General features: G+C 46.2%; 1 protein-coding gene across 1 annotated transcript in view; it reads right to left on the bottom strand.

Moving 5' to 3' along the window:
• Window positions 1-25,897, bottom strand: part of ATRAID (all-trans retinoic acid induced differentiation factor) — a 91,459-nt gene that overhangs the window by 64,632 nt on the left and 930 nt on the right. The gene's annotated exons all lie outside the window — the stretch shown is intronic.

Raw genomic sequence — 25,897 nt, 5'->3', positions numbered from 1 at the left:
TGTAAATTTACCACAGATTGCAAGAGTCAATTTACATGCGTACGTGTATTTGCACCATTGCCTGAAGGGGATGCGTGGGGTGGCATCTGGTTCCTTTTTAACCGTATATGCACAGAGAGACTAGGTTCACTTCCCCCATTTAATATGAAGGCAACTGCAGCTCAAACATTTTCTGCTGCTTTCAAAATTTGTGTGATCACCTGGGATTTGACACAGCAGCACATCAGTGTGCAGGAGAACTGGCTAGCCACCTCAATCTTCCGCCCATAAAACCTACTCCTAAGATGACAAGAAAGGGGCTCTATAGCTGGGGCAAATATAAGGAGTCATCCCTGTCTGGACCCCTTATATTCTACCGGCGGTCTAGATATCACCTACCTCTTCTCAATTCTTGCCCTTGGACTCCCGTATTGTGACGAGATTCACCTCGTACATGACCTACAGTGAATCTTTTCAACGTTTCAGGTGTGTAACAAATAAATAGTTTATGCTATTGAATGCTCAGTGCCAGACTAAGTTGGTCACTGCATAAATATACTTGCTGTAACGGACATGCTTTGCAACCCAAAGCCTACATAAACCCTTTATTCCCATGGACTAACAAGCCGTTGGCCTTCACCACCTGGTTTGCCAGTATGTTTTGAAGAATCTTGAAGTCAGCAAATCATAAAGTGAGGTTTGCTGGATCCACAAGCTAAATGGATTCTTTCATGGCGTAGGCAGCAAGACAATAGTTGCCTTTCTGGGAAGATGAGGATGTAGGCAGTTTCCCTTTCACTAATGCTTACTAGCCCCTTTCACTATCATGTCTCTGCATTTTCTGTTAAAGTCTACTGGGAATCCATTTCCACCTGGCGTTTCACCCCTGCTCATATTTGCAATGGCCCTCAATATCTAAGGTAGTTCAGTGTGGGCTTCTGCATCATCAACTGAAATGCTCTGGATCAACACCAATCTGCTTACCACAGAGATCAGAGTCCAGGTCTCAAATGCTTGGTTAATGCACTGTGGATTAATTTCCCTAGGTGTACGAAGTTAAACCACTTGTTGCCTCTCATCAAGCATTTTCCCGACATATGCATTGTACAAAACATGCCATGAAGCGGGTGTTGTATGATTCAAACATCTCGCATGATATCTACCAACCCCTTCCTAAAAGATTCATCTGACACACTAGTCTTTTTCAAGTCCTTTCCATTCTTCTCATGGTTATTACCTCCCCTGCTCATCACCTGCCCAACACCATAGGAGGTAAACATCATATATTAAAAAGCACCATGTTGGCATCAGAGGAGCATCAACACCATATTGGGTCATCATCAGAAGGGAACTTACCCTTGTCCAGTAAGCTGCACTCTCGACTAAACAAAATGATTCTCGTTTGAAAGGTCCACATTCTATTCAAATGGATGCGTTATGAAGCATCAAATGGATCAAATAACCACTTTACTAATTGTGATAGGTTGTCCAAGCATGTAATTCTGAAGGTCTCCAAGGACACTGCCAAGCAGTCCACTGTTATCTCTCTTGACTGATTTAAGATATAGTTTGCTAGCTTATATAATAGAGAAACCTTGATACTCCCCCCTCATTAAGATAGCCATACTAAAAAGAATTAACATGAATAAAAAAACAACACGAGTGAGTAAATATTTGATGCATGTTAAGAGTACGGATCTAACACATACCCTAGCAACATCCCAACACATAGTCAGGAAAGAATTTAGCAAACTTATTTTAAAAGGCTAAGTTAAACCACAATTAAAGGAGGAGTACACTATGTAATCACCCAATTTCCTGGCCAACTTCACATGTTGGACGAACCCAACGATGTGTGGTACGATCACTGTCAGACAGTGTTTGGGAACCCACTAGGTAAGTTAAAAGACCCCTCACACACCAACCTAGTTGGTGTCATGCTTCATCATTGGGGTCCCAACCGGGTGATCGAATGCCCCCCGGTTGTGCTACGACGCCCGACTACAGCGGAGCTGTTGTGGTGCAAGAGTGTGATGTCGTGAAGATTAAAAATATCTCTGAGAGTCCTTGCCGTTGGAAGTTTATTGCTGGCGGCTCAGGATATATTAAAAACAAGGTATGTGATGCAACTACGAAAGAAATTATTATCTAATAGTTGTTAGTGTTGTAGGTCTACATGTTTCAGCCCTCATGGAGATGTATGGAGCTTTCGTCAGGACCAGTGAGAGGAGTGAGTGGCAAAGTGAAGGGTGCCACGTGATAAGTGAAAAAATTAAAAGGTTGATTACCTACACACTCGCTAAGGTGTGTGGACCCGGTGTCTGCGAACTTGCGGACACCGCAGCGAAAAAAGGTCTGTGGGAGGAAAAAGACAGCACAAGAACATGTATAACAATGACACATGGGTGCCGAGTATAACAGCAACTATAAAATGCAATCTTACGTGCTGTGATGGAACAAACCTATCTGTAGGAGGATCGTACCTGTGGCAACACACAAACTGTGCTAGTGTTGCATGCTGCTAAGCGTATGGTTTGTCGAAGGCAAATCAATTTAAGGTGCTATGAAGACGCAAGCCTCTCTGTTAACTCTATAAACCAAGTGGTTGCAATCAAGACAAGACAAAGAGTGAAAACAGGTAGTGGTGCAAACTATGCACGCAGGATGCCTGGTGAGTGAAAGGCATCAGGCGAGTAGGTAGTAGTACCGTGAGGCCTCAGAATGATAATAGTAGAGGTGTGTCACAGTGAGAAACCCAGTGAGTGCTTCAAGGTCAGGGCTTGCTGGTGCCGAGCGGCAGAGCGCGTCGCTTAATAAATCTGGGATGGGATATTAAAAGAAGGGGGGGTTGCTATGCCCCTGTGCGCAGCGCTAGGGAAGAGGAGAAATAAAATAATTACACTATGGCTGAGTAAGTTCGCTGCTCAGGATACGGGAGGAGTGCGCTCCTCACGCAAATTTCTGTGAGGAGAAAAAGAATAATAACGAGCATGAGCGAGGCGGAGCGTGGAAAGCCTGTGCAATCCACAGAGAAAGGCGCGCGTCACCTTACTTGATCGTAGAGCTGCACCCGCCTGGCACCTATTGGGGTCTCCCGTGGTCCCGGATGGTGTGGTAGCCGTGGCGGAGGTAGATTAAGTAGTATTGAGCTCCATAAGGTACGTGCAGTCTGGCCAGTGGGCGGGGAAGCGGTGCCTGTGCCACGGAGAAGTGTTGACCTGCCGCACATGCGTAAATATGTCACATGCGCAATAGAGGAAGAGTGTGCCGCGCATGTGTGGGAGACGAAGTGTCGAACCCACATCCACGCGTGCGCAGTGATTGCAATGTGCAGCGCTGAAATAGCAAGGGGCCAAATAAAAGGAGAGTAAACGTGTAGGACCGCTGGGCATCCAGAGGTACAGATACGTGTGTGGCGACCAATGGTTAGAGACTGCAATTGAGCAGGATAAATTGATAAAGGGTGGAGTTAGGATCTTCTGAGACTGTTCCAGGGGATATTATCGTTTAAGCCAGTGATATTGCTGGACAGACGATATATCCAGGACGACCCATCTCATGTCATTGGTCGTGTGGCCTTTTTCCAGAAAGTGGTTAGTCATTTTAGTGGTGTTTTTCTTGCAGCGTATTGTGCTGCGGTGTTCACAGATCCTGGTTTTTATTTTACGGGTAGTCATACCGATATAGATGAGGTTGCATGGGCAAGTTATCCGGTACACAACATGTTCTGTATTACAGTTGGTGTGCTTGCGTAATTCCCATGTTTTTCCAGGTTCCAAGTTGAGGTGTTTGGTCGTCTCAGTGATGTGGCAGACGCTGCAGCTGCCGCAGGAAAAGTGTCCTTTGATGTTAGGGAGGCCCCAGGCATTTAGGACCGTGTTCATAGGTCTGGGAAGGAGAGTAGGTCTGGTAGATACAATGGTGTCCTTAATGGATTTGGCTCTTTTGTTCGAGAGGAGGGGAGGTTCCCAGTTAAGGTTGCCTGTGTTCAAGATTTTCCAGTTTTTTTTGATGATTTGGGAAACCTTGTTGGTCACCGTGTTATAGGCAGTCACGCATGTTAGTGGCGGAGGTGTTGGTTCTTTGGTGTAGGTTTCTAGTAAGCCTTCGCGGTTTTGGTTGCTGGCCCTCTTGTTGGATGTCTTGGTTATGCTTGGTGGGTAACCGCGTTGGTGCAGTTTGTGGCAAAGGTCCGTGGCTTGCAATTTGTAATCCTTTGTGTCACTGCAGTTCTCAAAGAACCCCACATGTTCCAAAATACAAGCAAGCTAGAACGGATGGCCCTACAATCACTGAAAAACAATCCCGAGATCATAATCAAACCAGCCGATAAAGGGGGAGGCACGGTAATACTCAACAAAGATGACTATCATCTAGAATGCGAGCGCTTACTCAATGATACAAAAAACTATGAGTTGGGTTCATCCAACATTGATAAAACTGACATATAAACAGGGGATACGGACGCACCCCACTCTTCCCTAGCTCTCTCGTTGTTCTCTACACAACTTGACATGTTGCCACGTGGTCATTTGCATCCCCCATTCACCAGATACAAAAATACTCTGCTTTTTACAACTTCGGTGACCCTCAGACAGAAGAAGGATATTATGCATTGAACCGTAGTCACATATGTTAAGTTATGCAATATAAATTTATATAGTGCAGCGGTTACCTGAAGGTGTCCTGGTGCTTAGCTCAAGGGAATCAGTCAAACAAAATATGAAAATAAAGTGGCAGATTTTAGTCTAGTTGTTAAAGAGACAAGTTTTTAGTGCTTTCCTAAAAAACAGCAGTTCTAAAGAGGATCGTATGTGGAACAGAAGTTAATTCCATGCCCTGGTCGCGCAGGTAACAACGTTTCTGCCACCACAGTTAGCTCTTTTGAATTTAGGCACTACCACCATCTTCGTTCCTAGGGAGCAGAGGGGTCTGTTAGGGGTATATCACCTAAAACACTGCCAGAAATGGAATGGTCCACAATCATGAAGAGCCTTAAAGGCAGTACAAAAGACTTTAAATCTAATACGTTGCCAAATTGGCAGCCAGTGGAGCTTTCGGATTTCATTCTGTACAGACTTAAATTTAAGTATGTCTGTTAGCAGCCTAGATGCCGCATTTTGCAATAATTGGTAATTGTTCATATGTTGCTGCGGCATATTCATATATAAACCGTTGCAGTAATCAAGTTTCGACAGAATGAGGGAGCTTATTACTATTCTTTGACTTTCCTGGAGTAGTAGATGTGGTATATTTTTTATCAACCTAAGAGTCAGAAAAGTAGAAGTCGTCACAGAATTCACCTGAACCCCAAAGGTGAGTTTGCTATCAATTACAACTCCAATTCTTTTAGCTTTCCTAACTGGAGTTGGTAGAGTACCTAACTCATCTGGCCACCATCTAGGTGACCAAAAATTGGCATGATTTCCAATAATGATCACTTCGGTTTCACACGAATTCAACCTAAGACAGTTTTCACTCATCCAAGTTTTTACTGACTACATACAATCATAAAATGTACCTCTGGTTAGGCAGCAGTGACACCCCTATTTGAGGGTTATCTGCATAAGATGGTAGGTGAAATCCAAATGTTCTGATCAATTGTGCCAGAGAAGACACATACACATTGAATAGCATGGGACTAAGCGATGACCTCTGAGGGACCCTGCAAGGAAGAGAGGTAAAAGTGCCCAAGGCCACCGTTTGCTTCCTTTCCATGAGGGAAGAGTGCCGTAGGTTCCAGGCCGTGTCCTGAATGCCACATGCATACAGTCGTTCCATTAGAACATGGTGGTGGACCGTGTCAAAGGCCGCTGAGAGATCTAGCATTAACAAAACTGTGTTACCCCTGATATCCAAAGCCTCTCCGATTTCTTCAACGGACTTGATAAGGCGGATTCTGTGCTATGGCCTCCTCCGAAGCCATATTGCGTAGGAGCTATACGGTGGTTATCCTGTATGAATCTAGCAAACTGCGAATTCATAGCATGTTCTACCAGTTTTGCTGGCAAAGGAAGCCGTGAGATGGGTTGGAAATTGTCGAGACCCTTTGGGTCGAGGTTCTGTTTTTTCAGATGGGTGAGAACAGATGCCTCCTTCCATGCTTTAGGAAAGAGTTCTGATGTGAACATAGCATTGAACAGTGAAGAAAGTATTTCAACTACTGGTTCAGGAGCCATTTTTAATCACTGCAACTGGGCAAGGATTAGGAGAGAGCCTGATTTAACAGACTGGAGTAAATCCAATGTTTATTTTTGTGAGAGCGTGGCGAATTCTGTGACGAGAGTCAGGGGCGCTGATGGACCAGAGATAATATGTGTGTTCTAGTTATCAGAGATGGATGAGACCTCTCTTGTCACAACCGAAGAGCAATTGAAGGTGTGAAAAATGTGTTCGACTTTAAGAGGAACGATGCAATTTCATTACAAAGAGTTTGTCTACTGGAAATCTTTGCGCGCAGGGAGAGGCTAGTCTGCATACGGTCCTAAAACATCCTTTGATGGAGTGTTTTGCAGCAGTTATCCGATTGGCAAAAAAATCTGTTTTTGTTTTTATTAGCAATGCCTTATATAAAGAGAGGCTTTGTTCATATTTCTCTCTTTCTGAGCTATTATAGCTCTTTCTCCAATTGCGTTTGTGGCGCTTGCAAATTAGTTTTTGCTTCCCAAGTTCCACCGAATACCAAGGTACGGTCGGATAGGAAAGTTTAGGTTTGGATGTTTTTCAGGTGCTAAAATCCTTCACGCTGAGTGGCTCCAATCAATATACCACGCCGTGGCTGCCTCTATATCATTAGGCAATGGTGACAGAGCTACAGAGCTGGTCTTCTAATAGGGCCCCATTGATTTTATTTCATGCGTGAGTACTGAGTGGGTTATTGGAGGTAGAGCGAACTTGCTGCCAATATCGGAATGCTAATTTGAATAGGATCGCTGAGTGATCAGACTATTAGAGCGGTAACAAACCTGTAGAAGCTAAATGCGGATGATTGGAAAAGATGCCGTCCAATGTATGGCCTGCATCCTGGGTAGGCACTAATTGTACTAGCCCGGTGCTACTAATATGTCCAGAAGCCCAGCTGTGTCTGAATACAAAGGGGATTCTAGTTGAAGTTAAAATCACCAAGCAGGGTAGAATTATTTGTACAAAGATCATCTTTAAATACGGTACCTATGTTTGCCCAGAAAAAGCTTGTGGACCCGGAGGTCTGTAGAGTAATAATCCCTTGAAGGAGTGGTGGTTAGAGTATTGGAAACAAAAGGACAGGGCTTTGCAGGTAGTAGCATTGACTGTTGAGAAAGAAGCAGACAGCGAGTTATGATAAATAATGGCTAGTCCCCCACCCCTCCTAAGAGGCCTATTCAGGGTGTGACAGATGAACCCTGTGGGTGTAGCCTTGATCATATTGGGGCCCGCTTTTGCATTCGTGCCAGATTTTGTAACAAATGCAATCTTTAGATTACAACTTTCTATTATACTACCACAAGATCTAGCCAACCTATAACAGTTTCCATACAGGTGCCTTTACACAGAAGTTTGTGTATCTGAGCACAAGGAGATTCCTTAACATGTATCCAACCTGAACCCATTGGGCAACCAAATACTCCCAAATTATCCAGCAGTAACCTGAGCTTGAATACACACAAAATGAATGCCTCTTATTTAACCCACACCCTCGAGCAACATGTAAAAACGTGCATGCATTTATGAAACAAAAATGCCTTCGTTAGCGATAAAGAGCACCCATACTTGGTCAAATATCTCAATTAGCTTGAACGAGGTTCCCAAACTAGTGGGACGCTCAAGTGGAGGGGATTAAGAGGGCGGAGATCTAATCCCTCCAAAGAAAGGACCCAGGATTGATATCCTTTCTCGTTTCCTTGCAGCTCCCTACACTTCCACAACTATCACCTCCAAACACAGCAACTGTAATCATGGAACAGATTCAACAAATCCGAAAGCAACAAAGGAACTATAAAAAAGGAAACCATCTGCACAGGCCACAACAACATACTACTTCCTGACCACCAGCAGAGAGAACAATACCCGCTCCTATTACAGATAGCTCGGGAAGGTTTAAAATGGGGATTCCCGCAGGCCACGATCGTTTGACCTTACTCCCCACTCATACTACTCAGAGGGCTCCCAATAGGCGGCCGCACCCTAGAGATCTTTGAGGCAGTCGGCATGTCCACGTTTGGTGACATTTAAGACAACAGGCCACAAATGTCCTTCCATGAGCTTCAGGACCTCTACGACCTCCCTGGCGGGCCTTCCTGAGTTATGGGGCGCTCAAAGCAATACTACAGCATTGGTATATCCGGGGAGCAGAACCAGCCCAATACACATTATTACATGCTTTAGAATCCTGCAGAGGGCCTACCTGACCATCCTCCTATTAAACATGATCTACTCTCTCCTTCTAGATGAATCAAACTCAGCAGATGCGTTACAAGTGTTTTTGACATGCAGAGCACAAGGGGTTTCCTGGGACACGGTTTTGTCAGAAACATCCAGAGCAACGGGAAGGAACCCGCTCAATATGGCACAACACTGACTTCTTGATCTGTTCCCACACTCTAAAAACAACAAGGCAATGACATGCTTTATGGACCTTGTCCTTCTCCATGCAAAACATGCCATGGCGATGAAATAAAAATCACCACAACCCCTCATTCTTACCACAATGACGAGCAGAGGTAACCAGATGGGCACAAGCGGAAAGCGCTGCTCTTTGCAGGCAAGAGAGGCGTGGCCTACAAAATTATCCCCTGGCATCACATTGGGACATGATCCTGCAAAATTGTGCGACATACACTAGGGATGATGCATGACCACCCTAAATGTTCAACACTAGACCTTACATTCTCCCACAACTGCCTTGAAGGACATTAACCACCAATTGCCCTCTTACCTCTGCCGTCACACCGATGACCCCTGAAATCGAACCTTTCAAAGGCAACCCTTTCGCCAAAGACTGTAGGACTGTAATTTTTCCCTGAGGCGAGTCAGAGTTTAGTTTAGTCAGTGTTTTCTCTTGACCCTTTTTATGATATTTACATTGAAAAGACTTTCCTGAGGGACACCCTATCATCCGCATCAATTATATCGGGCTCTGAGGAACATTAGAAGCCCCACCATGCTGAGTCTCTTCGTCAACTCCTCCATTGATATAATGCTGAGTTGATGTCTGTTCGATATGCATAATTGTTCCTTGGCTATCATAAACAGATGCCTTACGAGAATATAAAAAAATATACTGAAAATAAATTAAGGGTGGCATGTGAGACTATGGGACACCCCTCTGCTTTAACTTCTTCTTAACATCATATATTTTTCTTTGTCGATGCTTCTAAATTTTGAAACCGAGGCAGAATGAGCGATTGTTATTGTTTATTATCTCCCTCTACTTAATCATTATCATTCATGGACTTCCTCTTGAAGGCGATCTTTGTGCAGGGAACCAATATTCTTAATCTACCAGAAAGTCATGGAGTAGCTTGAGGTTTGAGAGGACAGAGGATGAATGCTTCCAGGAACTCCTCCATGGTCTCCTATCGTGATTCATCAGCAAGATGATAGGCTGACAATATATGTACATGTTCTGTTGTCTCCTGGAAAGCTAGGCAATGTTTGCACTTATCTATCAAGATGACAATTTCTTTGTGTTTTTTTAATCACATGATATATTTACGAACATACTGCCATCATCCCTGGTAGTCTACTGTATGTCATATATCCTCTATAATGATACTCTGTGCTATGAATATATTCTCCTGAAATTCCAAACGCAGAGATTCCTATTTACCCTGGTATGATCAGATCAATCTAATTGTTTGAGCGTCCCTGCAGTCACACTCACGCGTAATACCACCATAGGATTCACTTCAATATTGCTCCCCGGGGGATATGATCATTCATCCTTTTATATGCGTTTGAAACCTGAACACACAACGCTATACTTTCTCAAAGGGTACTTTGAGTTTTAGGCGCCTTCCTCCAGTTGTTCTAATACTACCCACTTCAAATCAGTCATTGAGTGTCTCATTGTTGTGTAGTGACTGGTCATGTTAGCTGTACTCTTTCTGCCTCTCAAGTTACTCCTGTGTTCTCCTACGCAGATTTTTATCTTCCTGCAAGTCATGTTGATGTATCTCAATTGGCACAGGCATGTTATCACATAGATAACGTATATGGAATTGCAGTTTGTGTGTCATTTCAAAATCCATGGTTTATTTAATCCAAGGTCTAAGGATGTGTTCTGTGTAGACAGGGGGCAAACACTGCCTTGGCTACAGGGAAATTGCCACCTTCTGAAGCCCCCAAATGATTTGTGTATTGTTTTGAGTAGCTATATTTGGGTTGTCCTTGTAGATACCAGTTTATCCTTCAGATTTCTACTCCTGTTATGAGAGAACAGAGGTTTTTAGAGGGACAAAGATCCCATATTCAGCAGGTGTCAGTGCTTAAGAATAATATGGAATACCTGATTAGCAATTGTGTTGTATGTAGTTACACACGTCAGTCTATCTTCTTTTCCATCCTTCAACGTTGCCTCAGGAAGATTTTCTCTATGCTGATGACTTGCATGTTTATGTGTCTTCCTTATGATCCTCTCCGGGTAGTTTCTTGTCTGTAGTTTTTTTGAAAGGTCTTCTGATTGCATTTTATAATTTTCCACCTTTGAACAATTTCTGCCTTAGCCACAGAAATTGGCTATAGGGTAGAATTTACCGCAATAATCTCGGGTAGAAGCTGTCAAACCTAAGGAGATTATTCTTATCGGTCGGTTTTTGCTGCGCTTTCATGTACAGACTCTGCCCTTATGTTTCCATCCAAGAAAATTAGCTCTGTGTTACTAACTGTGTTGGCAAATTTCGGGAATTGATCAAAGTTATTCAACCATGGAAAAAATGGCTGATGGAATCTTGGTCTCCATTCCCAACCATGAATAAATCATCGATATATCTTTTCCAACCCATGATCTTTTCATGGAAAGGATTGTGCTCACTCAAGATAAACTTATTTTCAAAACTGCACAAGTACAAGCCTGCCACACTCGGGACGAACGTACTCTTCCTTGAAATGCTGTGAATTTGTTTTTCATAGTACCTTCAAACTTGAACAAATTCTCTGTTAGCGCTAGTCTGATAACTAGCACAAAATGCCATGGTGTATTATATGACGAAGGTGCTTGGAACAATGTATCCTACAGCCGTTCCATAGTTTCTTCCTGGGGTGAGCTAGTGTATAGACTTTTTTTTTTTAATCAAGGCCCACCAGGTGGTGGTGTTGTAGAAGTTTTTTGTATCAATGTTTTAGGAATGAGTCAAAAAACTGTGAGAGGGGTTCTTAGATAGAACCTACCCCTGCAACTATTGGTCAGCCTGGTGGCAGTCTTCTTTCTTTGTGCATTTTCAGGAAAGCGTAAAAGTATGGTATGGTTTGATTCTTTTTCTTCAGGAAATCCTTTTTATCTCTGTGTTAACCATCCCATTATTTCAGCTTCCTCAATCATGTTTCCAATGTCAACACAGAATCTAGGAGTTGGATCTATGCTCATTTTCTGATAATTCCATTGGTCTCCCAACAATTATCTGCGTGCCCTTCTGTATGCTTCCTCAGTCTGGCGGACAATGGACCCACCTCTGTCTGCTTGTTTTATCACCAATTCATTATCCCCATTAAGTTCTCGCAAGGTGGTCTTCTCTTCCTGCGACACATTATAAAAACAATTGTGTTTTTTTCAGTTAGGTCCACCTCTTTTCGGACCACTAGCTTAAAAGGCCAGTACTTCAACTGGAATCACCGACGTAGGGAGGCAGAACGTGGACTTCTTCTGCAGTCCAGCATTGCCCTTATCAGATGCCTCTTTTTTGTTAAGGAAAAACTAGCTAAATGTTATTTTTCAAAAAAATTCCTTCCCCTCACCATGTAAATTGAACGTACCCCGGTTAGGTGTTGGCACAAACCCCAGTCCTTTGTTCAGCACTCTTGACTGTGCGTCAGTCAGTTGCTTAGGAGTCACGTTAACTATTAGATTGTATTTGTGCTCGTTCCTGGAGTCTTGTCTCTTTTCGTGCTCCTTGTCTGTATCATCTGTTGATCGGCTTCCCACTGCACTTTGGATGCCTCCTCTTTTCTTCCTCTCTCTGGGGTCCTTGACCCCTTCCAGAAAAACGGAAACCTATTTGGTTGCTGTAAAAATAGGGCACATATTGATCACATGGATTATCTAACCCAGGGTGATGTAGAAATGGAAAGGAGGGAGGGGCATATGGATGTTGAAAGAAGTGTAAGGTACTGGTTTCTGCCATTGTTTGTTCCCTGGTCTGCCCCTTTGCCTACCCCTTCTTTTGCCTCCCGCTTGCTCTTCTCCCCCACTCCAAGAATCTGTGTCTGTTGAGCCTGTAGGAAAGTAGTATCTGCTTCTTATGGTTTCCCCCACTTTTTGCTGATATCACACTGTTTTTGACCGAGTCTGACTGGGACCCTGCTATTCAGGGCCCCAGCCTAGCTGCTTCCTCTCCAAATTGATATGCATGTACTTTAGGTACACTACAGATTGGATTCTGGGGTACCCTTATCAGTCCCTATTATATGGTACACCCTGTACCCAGGGCATAGGTACCCCAGAGGCCTTCCCTGGGCTGAAGCATGTATTGTGCCACCCTTGAGAGGCCATCCAAATTGACACGACCAGCCTACTACAGCAGACTGCGTAAGCTAGTGCTTGCACCACTTACTTAAGATATAGGTTCACTATATCTATCTAAATCACTACACCTAAATATCTATCAGTCACCCCTATGGCAGGCCTTAACAATCCTGAAGGCAGGGTGCTGGGTTTTTCATGAGAGGATGCCCCTGCATGAACAGAGCCCCTCTGCAGCCTTCGGAGACCATTCTCCGGGGTTGTCTGTGATGCAGCCAGACATATGTTGAAGTGCATTACAACCTTGCGGTAAATGCTAACTTTAAAACGGCTGCTTAGAAACATGTCGTGTTTGGTGTCAAACGTCATGGAATCTTACCTCCCCGCCAGTAACTGGCGGGGGAGGTATGATTCCACCCTTCTGAAGGGACATATGTGGGTCACCGGTATTCCCGGTACCAGCTTTCTCGACCTGGGCAGCACAAAATGGATGCTGCCAGCCACAGACACGATTCTGCTCTCATGCTGCTGAGCCAAGCTCGAGCAGAGGAAGGCATGACAATAGGCATCCTGTCACAGGGAGGTGTACCCACCTCCCAGACAGGATTTAGTGTATTGGGGCAGGGTGGGGGCAGTCTTGGAGTGCCAGTAAGTTTGCAATGGGGGCACATTTGGTGTCCCTGTGCATAGTCCAGCTCAAACCAGTTCCAGGAGCCATTTGCTCCTGCTCTGGCGCAAAACTGGACAAAGGATATGGGTGTAGCCACCCCTCTGTCCTGCCCCTCCCCTAGGAGGGTCCACAGAATCTTTCCAACCCCTTCCCATGGGTATAAAGTGGGTTACCTGATCACAGGACTTTAGACTTTACCTGAACAAGATTCTGCTAAAAATAACCAAGTACTTCGACTGCCTGCACAAAGCCGGACGACTGTAGAATCTCCCTTGGAGTAAAGGAGTTACTCCCCTGCAAATCAGGCACCTAAACGCATCTGACCGGTTTCCTTCTCCTGAGGACTCCAAAGAGTTCAGCAACACATGAGGTGGGTTCCCAAAGGTTACTGAGGTCGATCTGCCCTCTCAGCGATGCGGAGACCAGTATCCCTCGTGGGGACCGTGCAACCCGAACCCCTGTGCACCGCGTACTTTTGCAAGTGTATGTGCTTAGTGACGATTCCTGAGCGTGTGCTTTGGACTCCGTGTAGTCCCGACCCCGAGCAGTATTTGCACCAAAGATTTCCAGCCTCCACTCCACGAGTGTCCTGTGGGCTGGGGCTTTGCAAACTTGCTTGTGATCTCCTCGCGATCCCTGGTCCGTTGGCCTGAGGGTCCTGGCGAGGGTCACCTTGCTAATTCTTGGGTTTACCCGGTTGCTCCAGACGTGCCCTGACTCTACATTTCTTGGAGAGTCCCCTAGACTTTGCTGGTCCACACCGTAACATGTTTCCTCCTGAAAGCGTGGGTTGCAGTTGCCAAAGCTTGTTGGTGCTCCAGCTGGACATCGACCCCTTAGCTCTCGAAATCCTTTGTGGGACAGCTCACCTCTGGACTTTGGTCGTCCTCGACGTCTCCTGGTCCCCGTGGTTGCAGAGTCAAGCAACCCTTCTCCATCCCTGAAGCACTCGCCATCGGTGGGCATTCGACTACCGAGCCCCTGGTCACCTGAAGTGACCCAGACTCTGTCTCCTCTGCTTTTAGGTTCTTCTCACCTCGAATCCAGGCTTGGATTCCCCCAAACATTCTTCGCCCTCCTGGCAGCAGGACTTCTTTGTGGCTCTCCATTGAAGACGACGAAGGTTTCTGACACCACTTGACCCCTATGCACCCGGCTCCTCTGGGATAGGTACTCACTGGTGGGTTCGCCTTAGAGCCTCCTAAATTCCAAAGGGTTTGTTCGAAGTTCTCTTAGAAGTGTCATTAACTTGTAATTTTCCAACCGCGACTTTCCCATAGAGTTGTACGGAGCAGGCATCTGGGTTTCCTCACTGCACCCATCCTCTGTGGGCTCCGTGTCACTCCTCTGGGTGGTTCCTTGGGGTCCCAGTGATTCTACGTGCTCTAGGCACCATGTCTATTGAAGTCGTTATTGTTCTACCACCATTTTTTTAGTATATGGTTCGGTCTCCCCCTGGAGCCCGCTGTGTATTTCGCTATTTACTAAATAGACTTTTAGCTGTCTTTATAAATCAAGACTAACCAATCCCAAGTACAACACCACACTATCAAGGACCAGACTCGTCTGAAAGTTGCATCCTCAAGAAAAATTCTAGTGGCATTAGATGACAGTATTCCCCATGAGGCTGCAAGTATTAAGGCACAATTACCCCACGTAAACCAGTCTTAATTTTTTGTCTGTTTCAGTTCTGTAAGTCGATCCTAATTCTCATCTTGGGCAATCACCTGGGTGTCATCGGCGTAGGAGATGATGTTGAGTCCATGCGATCTGATGGTGTTGGCTAAAGGAATCATGTATGTGTTGAAGAGGGTGGGGCTAAGGGATGATCCTTGGGTGAAGCTGCACAGGATCTTCTTGGGCTTTGAGGTGAACAGTGGGAAACTGATTCTCTGGGTGAGTTAAGAAGTGATCCATTTGAGGGAGTCTCTCTAAATACCAATGTGGTGGAGTCTGTTGATTAAGATGTGATGGGAGGCTGTGTCAAAGGCAACTGACAGGCTCAGTGCTACTGTTTCGCCACGGTCCAGGAGGGACCTGTTGTCGTTGATGGATGCAATCAGGGCTGTCTCGAAATTCGGATTGGGAGAGGTACAGGAGGTTGTTGTTTTTCCAGGTGTTCTGTCAGCTGCTAGTTGATTGCCTTCTCAAGAACCTTCTCTGGAAAAGGTGGCAAGGAGATGGGCTGGTAGGTCTTCTGTTTGGGTGGGTCAGCTGATTGTTTCCTCAGGAGGTACCTCACTTCAGCATGTTCCCAGTCCTCAGGAAAGGTGGACGAGATGATGGAGGTGATAAGGACCTCTTGAGCTTGTTGCCAATCATCCTGTTCCCGAGATTGAAGACATGGTGGGAACAGAGGTCCGTGTGCACTCCTGAGTGCACGGAGTTCATTATGGAGATTGTGGCTTGAGTTGTGAGGGGGTCCTAGTGGGTGAGCAGGTGTTTGGTACTAGTGTTCATGGGTGTGAACAGGTTGATTAAGTCCAGTAATAGTTGCAGAAGTGTTCCAAGTTTGCATGGCATGCATTTTCAAACTGGAGCTTTACATTATATTTTGCCCTGAAGACGTCCCAATGTATAAGGGATGAAACACATTCGCTGTGTCCATGTCTATATTACATTTCTCAAGATAGAAATAAAGAATGAACGTTTCCAACATATTTGCCCGTGGTACCTTGATCAACAAACTGGAACGCTTGTGCAGTGGCAAATACAAATCTCTTGCATGAGTGAATAAATTCGGCTGATTGGCTCACATTGACAAATTGGACTCATCTATTTGCTATTGTTTTTGTTTGCTAAAACTATTTTCTCATTTATTTGGATTTTTCTAAATTGTCTTGGCTCCGAGTTATGACAATATAACTGTTCATATTTTAGATTCACATATATGGAGTGCTAATCCTTTGTTGTGTTATCCTAGTCACAGTGGGTCTCTTTTTGACATCGCAGTGGCCTGTTTGACAAGTCTATTGGGTTCACATACAACACATGGGGTGCACTTCAAAGGGCACAGATAGCATGTGAAAACAATTCCTGTGTATACTGTTTGATTGTTGAAAATTTAGCTTTGTTGTACCAGACTTCTGTCTTCGAGACTGCTGTGGGTACAGGACCCGTCTCAAACTAAATTATATTGGTAAATGTGGGAAGACACTAGAGTTATCATAATACACTACACAACACACACACGTGTGGCCGAAGTAGGTAAGGTTAGCCCTGGGATTCCTCACACCATTGGTTAGGGATTCTACACGGGTCATTCCCTCCCACTAGCTTGTGCCAGGCTCAAATGGGATGCCTCCAGGCACTCACTTCAGAACACTTTCTGGACCTGTGGAAGGTCAGAAGACGAGTGGACCTGCTTGCTGTGGGACCTAAGAATAGCCCTGAAGGATGGACTTGCACTCCCTCTTGTATCCAGGACAAAGAAGTGGACTCCCAGGGTCAGAAGGTCCTGTTAAAGCTAAAAGGATACAACAAGTTACAAGAGGCCTTTTCCTGTAACTGCCCAGCGGCAACTGGACTTTCCTATTGGCCTTTTCCTGCCCTCCTGTGAGTCTTTAAGTGCTTCCCCTGTGGTCCTAGGGGGCTTTAGAGCGTCTAAAGTCAGAGGGTAAAATCTTTGACCAGGACGAACCTGGTTAGTGTATCCGACCCACACTCTAGCGTGGTCAGTGTTAAATTGTGGCTAGGTCTTGTTCTACCGCAACCATGGACTATCATTGGCACTGTGTGCTTATATGTGTTATTTCTCCTTAAAACTTTAAAAAACTTTCATATGGCCTCTAGGTTAAGCCCTGAAGCGACAGCTACCAGGTTGGTGAGTAAAGGTTTATTTAGGGACTTTAGTGATCAATCCTGACATGGATTGTGTTCACTACTGGAGGTGGGTACCTAATAACCCAATTTCTTACACCCATGATAAAATAAGAGCTCAGTTTAAAGAAACAAAAATGAAATATCTTCCTCAAAGAAAAATATACAAAAAATGCTGTTAAGAAACTTTCAAAATTAGACACCACTCAAGTTGTCATCATTTAGATGGCCTCTTTGGAATGCGTTTCACCTTCCCACAATCAATCAATCAATCAGGGAATTGTAAGCGCGCTACTCACCCGCGGGGGTCTCAAGGCGCTGTGGGGAGGTGGGTGTCCGCAGGTCTGTTCAGCTAAAGAGCCAGGTCTTGAGGGTCTTCCTGAAGATGTTCAGGGAGGGGGCGCGTCTGATGTCTGCCGGTAGTGCATTCCAGGTCTTAGATGCAATGTGAGAGAAGGATCTTCCGCCTGCTCTTGCTCTGTGGATGCGCAGGGTTCCGGCCAGTGCGAGGTTGGAGGATCGGAGGTTTCTTTTGGGTACGTGGAAGTTGATTCTGTCGTTGAGGTATTTGGGTCCGTTGTTGTGTAAGCATTTGTAGGTGTGGCTGAGGATTTTGAAGGTGACATTTTTTCTCTACGGGGAGCCAGTGGAGTTTTCGTAGGTGTTGGCTGATGTGTGCGTGCCGGGGGATGCAGAGGACGAGTCTGACGGCTGTGTTATGTATTGTCTGTAGTTTGCGGAGTAGGGACTTGTTTATGCCGGCGTAGAGCGCGTTTTCATAGTTTAGTCTGGTGGTGATGAGTGCGTGGGTGACTGTCTTCCTTGACTCAGGGGGGGGGATCCATTTGAAGGTCTTGCGGAGGATGCGGAGGGTGTTGAAGCAGCTGGAGGTGATGGCGTTGACCTGTCGGTTCATGGAGAGTGATGAGTCTAGTACGATGGAGGTTTTTGGCATGGTCTGAGGGGGTTGGTGGGCTCCCGAGGGCAGTCGGCCACCAGGGGGCATTTGTATCAAGCCCTTTTCCCGTTCGCCAATTGGCCGATTCTCAGAATCGTCCCGTTTGCGAACGGGAAAAGGCCTTTTGGGATGCATCATCCTAAAAGGGCATCGCAAATTAGAGAATCGCAAATTTGCAATTCTCTATTTTGCGATTGCATTTAAGGAATTGCAAATTGCGATTCCTTAAATGCGATGTAACAAGCACCCAAGTTGTGCGATTTCTCCTTAAGAAATCGCAAATTACCACCAACTTCAAGTTGGTGGTAATTTGTGATTTCTTTCAAAGATCCACTTTTTGGCATTTTTAAAAGTGCTATGTGGCGCACATACATGCCCTCAGGGCATGTATGTGCGCCACATGCGCACACATGCTCATTTCAGGGGTGCATCAGGGTGTCCTTATGACACCCTTGCACCCTTGAAATTTTTCACAATTTGAGATTCTCCAATTGCGAATCGCTAATTGAGAAGGTCTTCCCATTCATTCCTATGGGCCTCCTGGCCCATAGGAATGAATGGGAATGCCAAGGAATCGCTAACAATTTGCAAATTTTTACTTGCATCTCGTTTGCGATTCCCAAATAGCGATTCTCAAAAAAGATCGCTATTTGAGAATCGCAAATAGAGAATTAGATACATATGCCCCCAGGTGTTGTCCCAAGCTGAAGGGGTTGTTGCAAGGATGAGGACTTCTGTCTTCTCGGCGTTGAGCTACAGGCAGCTGTTGGTCATCCAGACCGCGATGCTTTGCATTCCTTTCTGGAAGTTGAGTTTGGCGGTGGTGGGGTCTTTGGTGAGGGAGAGGATAAGCTTGGTGTCGTCTATGTAGGATACGACGTTGAGGCTGTGTTATCAGACTATGGCTGCGAGGGGGGCCATGTAGATGTTGAAGAGGGTCGGGCTCAGTGATGAACCCTGTGGGACTTTGCAGGTGATTTTCATGGGATCGGAGAGGAAGGGTGGGATTCTGATCCTTTGGCTTCTTCCGGTGAGGACTGATCGGATCCAATCAAGGGCTGCTCCTTGTATGCCGGCGTCGTGTAGTCTAGCGACTAGTGTGCGGTGGGAGACGATGTCGAAGGCCGCTAAGAGGTCGAGTAGTATGAGGGCTGCGGAGTGGCCTTGGTCCAGGAGGGTGCGGATGTCATCTGTGGCGGCGAGTAGTGGGGTCTCGGTGCTGTTGTTGCCTCTGAATCCAGATTGGGATGGGTCAAGGATGGCAATCTCTTTGATGAATTGTGCCAGTTTCCGGTTGACTGTTTTCTCTGCAACTTTGGCCGCGAAGGGGAGAAGCGAGATGGGCTGGTAGTTCTTTAGGTCGGTGGGGTCAGCAGTGGGCTTTTTGAGCAGGGGCCTGACTTCTGCGCGCTTCCAGTCGTCTGGGAAGGTGCCTGTTGTGAAGGTGGTGTTGATGGTGCATTGTAGTTCGGGTGCTATGGCGGTCGTGGCTCTGTGGTAGGGCCATTCATGGTCGAGGTGGTGTCTGTGGTGTCTTTGGTCGTGGTGTCTTTGGTCGTGATCGGTGTTCAGTTGGAGATGGTTGGCAGTGGGTGTTCAATGAAGTTGTCGTAAAGGTTTTTGATCTTGTGGTGGAAGTAGGCTCCAAGCTTGACACAGAGGTCTTGGGATGGTGTGATATCTCTGGCATCGCTGCGTGGGTTGGTGAATTTCTGAATTATACTGAAGAGTTCCTTGGAGTTGGCGAGGATTTTATTGTGTTTGAAATTCTTCTTGGTGGTTCTGATTTGGTTGTGGTAGTCCGTCATGGCGTCCTTGTAGGTGGAGTAGTTTTCGGTAGTCTTGGTGTTTCTCCAGATGTCTGCAGGTGCGCCTGGCTTCTTGGAGGTTGGTGGTGAACGAGATGGCTTTCCCGGGGCGTTGAACGTCAGGGTTGCGTAGCATGCGAGCTCGTCTGGGCATTTGGAGATCCAAGTGTGGAGTCCTCTGGCTTCGCTGTTTGCGTCGGGTGACCAGGTGGGGTGGTATCGGATGACAGTGCAGTTAAGTTGAGCGTCGGTGACCTTGCTCCAGTTCCTTCATGGTGGGCGTGGGGTTGGTTTGGGTGCCTTGGGTTTGTTGACGGCAAAGTGTACGCAGTGGTGGTCAGTCCATGGTGGTTGGGTTGTGTGGCTGAAGTGAACGCTGTTTCCTACCGCGAAGATGGGGTCGAGGGTGTATCCTGCACTGTGGGTCAGTGAGGTGACGAGTTGTTTGAGTCCGATGTTGGTGAGGTTGTCACGAAGGATGGTGGAGTTGGGGGGGGAGGGGGGGGGTTGTCGAGGAGAAAGTTAAGGTCTCCAATAAGTAGGTAGTTCATTGAGGCGATGGCGTGGGGTGCGATGAAGTCAGTGATGGTGGTGGCGAAGGGTGTTCAGGGCCCGGGGTGTCTGTAGACGAGGGTTCCTCGAAGTGTGGCTTAACTGGATCTTGAAGTGCAGGTGTTTGGCGCAAGGGGAGGTGTCGCTGGAGGCGGTGAGGCAGAGGATGCTCTTGTGGGCGATGGCGAGGCTCCCTCCCAGATGGCTGGGGTGGTCCTTCCTCTGGATCTTGCATCCGTCCGGGATGGCGGTGTTGATGTCGGGGGCGGAGGATGCGTTGGTCCAGGTCTCCATGAAGAAGGCGATGTCCGGCGAGAGAGAGTTGAGTAGGCTCCAGATTTCCATGGCGTTTGTGTACGGAGCACACATTTAAGAGGATGCATCTTAGGGTGTCGTCAGTGCAGGCCTCGGCGGTGCCGGGGGCTGGGGTGGGGAAGGTCTGACAGCAGTGGAGGCAGGAGAACTGGCCGTGGGTCTTGTTCGGTGAGGCCTGTTGGCAGTCTCCGAGTCTTCCGGGGTTGAGTGCGAGGAGGGCGGCGGAGTCGTAGCAGTGGAAGGCCATAAATCCAAGGTTCCTGGCGCTGGTCGTGGTCGGGCACAGACGAGCTTGCCTTAGGCGCGCCAGCGGCACGGTTGCGCAGCGTCTGCCATTAAGTAGGGGAGCGACGTGCAGGCTGGGGGGCGGACAGGGGGAGGGGTCAGAGGTGTCGGCGGGAACGGGTAAAAAGGAAAAATAAACCAACAACAGACTGCAATCAACAGATGGGCACAACAAACGATAGTAGAACAAAAAACAGATGGGCACAACAGTAGGAAGCAAAACAAAGACGGATGGGCACAGCAAAAAGAAATTAAGTCAATAGAATGGGCAGAGTGCAGGGATGAGCAAGTTAGAAAAATACCAGCACAACAAGGGGCCAAGCGCTGCAACGGGCACCAGCTAGGTGCACGAGGCGCATCTCGGTCTCGAACCCTACCTGGTGGGGATGAGAGGCAGAACAGAGCACAGCGGAGCTGCTGGGGGAAAGAGCAGATCTCAGAACGAGGATCAGAGGTCTTGCTCGCGCTCCCCGGCAGCAGCCGCCATTAAGTAGGGGAGGGACGTGCAGGCTGGGTCGGCGGGGGCAGACAGGGGGGTGGGGTCAGAGGTGTCGGCGGGAACGGGTGAAATGGAAAAATAAACCAACAACAGATCGCAATACAACAGATGGGCACAACAACAGACAGTAGAACAAAAAACAGATGGGCACAACAGTAGGAATCAAAACAAAGACGGATGGGCACAGTTAAAAGAGAGCGAGTCAATAGAATGGGCAGAGTGCAGGGCCGAGCAAGTTAGAAAAATACCAGCACACCGAGGAGCCAAGCGCTGCAACGGGCACCAGCGAGGTGCACAATGTGCACGAGGCGCAGGGCGGTCTCGAACCCTACCTGGTAGGGATGAAAGGCGGGACAGAGCAGAACTGCTGGGGAAGAGCAGATCTCAGACCGAGGGTCAGAGGTCTTGCTCAAGCTCCCCGGCAGCGGCCGACCATTAAGTAGGGGAGGGGAAGGGGTGAGGGGGTCAGAGGCATCAGCGGGAAATGGTGAAAAGGAAAAATAAACCAACAACAGACTGCAATACAACAGATGGGCACAACAACAGATAGTAGAACAAACAAGCATTGGCATAGCCAATAGGTCTCGCCTTTGGGACCTTATAAGTGTTTAGCCATGCAACAGTTGCATAACTAAATACTTATAAGGTCCCAAAAGCGAGACCTATTGGCTATGCAAAGCAGCCGTGCGGCCGCGAAAGTGATCGCGATCAAACATCAAAAGCGCCCGTGAAACCGAAAGTAATGGCGGTAAAGCGCGGCGCGTGCGCCCGCGCACATGCACTGTAGCTCTAGGCTGGCCTGGTAGCACTTTTTGGAGCCCTCTCAATAAGTCTCGCCAGACCAGCGCATGCGCTGGGTCAGGCGAGGCCTAAAAACAGAGGGGCACAACAGTAGGAAGCAAAACGAAGGCGGATGGACACAGCAAAAAGAAAGCGAGTCAATAGAATGGGCAGAATGCAGGGACGAGCAGGTTAGAAAAATACCAGTACACCAAGGGACCAAGCGCTGCAACTGGCACCAGCGAGGTGCACGAGGCGCAGCGCGGCCTCGAACCCTACAATCCAAATGTTTCTATCCAATTGGATGTGCTCACCCATACAGGAAGCCTGTTCTCCTTAGTTATCAGTTGATTTTAATAAGATCAACTCTCGAAATCACATGACTTGATTTTACTTTGAGGTATTCTAGTTTTCCGCCTTGAGCGGTGCCCTCAGGGAAGCACTTTCTACAATGCATTACTACTTTTAAACCCTTTCATAAGATTATTGGAGAATTTGTAACTTTCCTCAAAAAATTCCTCCAGTGAAGTTAGAATAGTAAATAAGCATCCTGGACTAATAAGGGGCAGGACGATGAACTTTCCCAAAATATGCTATGACTGGGGTTGGAAGGGTAAGATTTGACCTCCCAGTATGTGACACACACAATGTTAACCTGAGGACTCACGTCAAGGAAAAATCAGTCCAAAAGGAAATGTAAGGAAGAATCTCCCTCTTAGTTACAAATCAGTCCAAAAGGAAATGTAAGGAAGAATCTCCCTCTTAGTTACACTCAACATACTTTTCACATGCAACTAAAAAAGACAGGATTTTCACAAATAACATTTTAAAACTGAAGCATGGAACCCCATGTGTGGGGGTCAAAGCATTTCATAACACCTCCCAGATGTCGTGGTGGGTGAGAGGTCGCAACTCATGGCCTACACCCTTTTCCAGGTTTGTATCTGAGAACTAACAAGTAGATTATTTTCATCAATGACAAGTATGACCTTGATGGTAGCAGCATGCAATGTGCTTTTGGCTTACAAGACAGGGCTAGTACAACGAATTACCCATGGCCATGCCTCCATCTTTAACATGCATACTTCTTTCTGGGTGATGACTACCCCCTCCAGTTTACTCGCTTTCAATCTACTACCTCCATTTCAGCTGTGGGCTAAGGTAGATACCGAACAAGAGGCCTCAGCACCACTTCCAAGGATCCTTTGAAACAACAAGTCCTTATGTATATTATACAAGTATAGTCCCCATCCAAACTTACTACAGAAATTTCTTGAGATGCCTTGTTTAAATTTCATGATTTGCTTTGGTTCCAGTTAACGTGTTTCGTGAAAACGAAAGTCTATGTAAGAATGGAATTTCTGTGAAGAAATTTGAATGCTGAAAGGAAAGTACACAGAGAAGGAAGTATTTGATGCAGCTGGAGGTGACGGCGTTGACCTGTCGGTTCATGGAGAGTGATGAGTCTAGTACGATGGAAGTTTTTGGCATGGTCTGAGGGGGTTGGTGGGCTTCCGAGGGCAGTCGGCCACCAGGGGGCATTTGTATCAAGCCCTTTTCCCGTTCGCCAATGGGCCGATTCTCAGAATCGTCCCGTTTGCGAACGGGAAAAGGCCTTTTGGGATGCATCATCCTAAAAGGGCATCGCAAATTAGAGAATCGCAAATTTGCAATTCTCTATTTTGCGATTGCATTTAAGGAATTGCAAATTGCGATTCCTTAAATGCGATGTAACAAGAACCCAAGGTGTGCGATTTCTCCTTAAGAAATCGCAAATTACCACCAACTTCAAGTTGGTGGCAATTTGTGATTTCTTTCAAAGATCCACTTTCCCAAATCACAGTCCCTTTTAGCACTTTGAGGCAACCTTAAGTGGACATAATGCTTTATATAATTAATCAACATACCATGAACTACAGCAACACTTCCTACGCTGGAATCTCCAAACAGCTCCAGATCATCCAAAACACTGCTGCAAGACTCATACTTGACCTATCACACTGCATCCCAGGAAGCTTCACTGACTCCCCATTCACAAGCCCAGACGATTCAAACTTGTCACACACACATAGAAAGCCCTACACTCACAGGACCAGAATACCTAAAAAGCTGCATACATTTTTTATCAACCCCGCATCCACAGAAGCAAAACTGGAGGTCGTTCATTCCCCTACATCGCACCTATGACAATGACTTCCCTCAACACATCAGAGCCTCCTCCTCACTTCTTTGAGTTCCACAAGATGCTGAAGACCTGGCTCTTTATATAAAACCTTGGGGCAAAACACACCTTGCCAAAGCGCCTGGATACACTCTCAGGTGATTAGTGCACTATGCAAATCAACAGAAAAGCCTTCTGGCTTTTTAGCGTATCTTAGGGTTACTGATTTCGGCCTTAATGTGGCTGAGCTGGAGTTTTTATGTTGCTGACACACATCACTCACCTCTACTATATCAGCTGTGCTATCAACAACTACATCTGAAAATTATAACGATGTGTGTACTAGAACATAAGTATCAGCCCAAGACAATTAATACTGCCCAAATTAAAAAAAGAACTTGAAAACGAAATTGAGAGTCTTGCTAAAATGAAATCATATTTGTGAAACACATTTTGGCTCCAAGTATAGACATTTGACTAATCAATTTCGATTGAGAGACCAAGTGTATAAGTGACTTTTGGAATACTTATTTCTAAGGAAGTAAGAAAGAGATGACCTCGATCTCTTGTTATAGAATTGGCTTAGTGTTGCAGTGCTGAGGTACCCTGGGGAGACCTCCTTTGTGCTGGGCAAATATTTGTGTTACACACACCCTACATATTGAAATAGAAGGAAAAATGTACCTATTAAGAGCGTCTCTGACTGAAGACGATGTTTAGCAAGAGAGACGTTCTTCAGCCTTCTAAGGCCCTCTACGGTGTAAATTAATATCAATGAAATAGCATAGTGATTTCTGATTCGGCCAGGGCTGGATTACTCTCTCTGTTACTTCACATCCTGCGTCCACCCTCAATCTACTTCCCTCTCTTTCCAGATCCCTTAAATACTTATCTTATCCTCAGGCTTGCTAAATGCTGGCTGCCCGACGGGCTCTCTCTCCAGCTGACAAAATACATTCTAGACAACTCCATCCACGAGGTACTTCCATCACTCTTTCACCCCACCCCTCTTTCCCAAATCACAGTCCCTTTTAGCACTTTGAGGCAACCTTACGGGTACATAATGCTTTATATAATTAATCAACATACCAGCAACACTTCCTACGCTGGAATCTCCAAACAACTCCAGATCATCCAAGACACTGCTGCAAGACTCATACTTGACCTATCACACTGCATCCCAGGAAGCTTCACTGACTCCCCATTCACAAGCCCAGACGATTCAAACTTGTCACACACACATAGAAAGCCCTACAATCACAGGACCAGAATACCTAAAAAGCTTTTTATCAACCCCGCATCCACAGAAGCAAAACTGGAGGTCGTTCATTCCCCTACATCGCACCTATGACAATGACTTCCCTCAAAACATCAGAGCCTCCTCCTCACTTCTTTGAGTTCCACAAGATGCTGAAG

Source organism: Triturus cristatus, chromosome 6 (assembly GCF_964204655.1).
Source record: "Triturus cristatus chromosome 6, aTriCri1.1, whole genome shotgun sequence".
Classification (NCBI taxonomy): Eukaryota; Metazoa; Chordata; class Amphibia; order Caudata; family Salamandridae; genus Triturus; species Triturus cristatus.
This window is presented reverse-complemented; position numbering and strand designations above follow the sequence as displayed.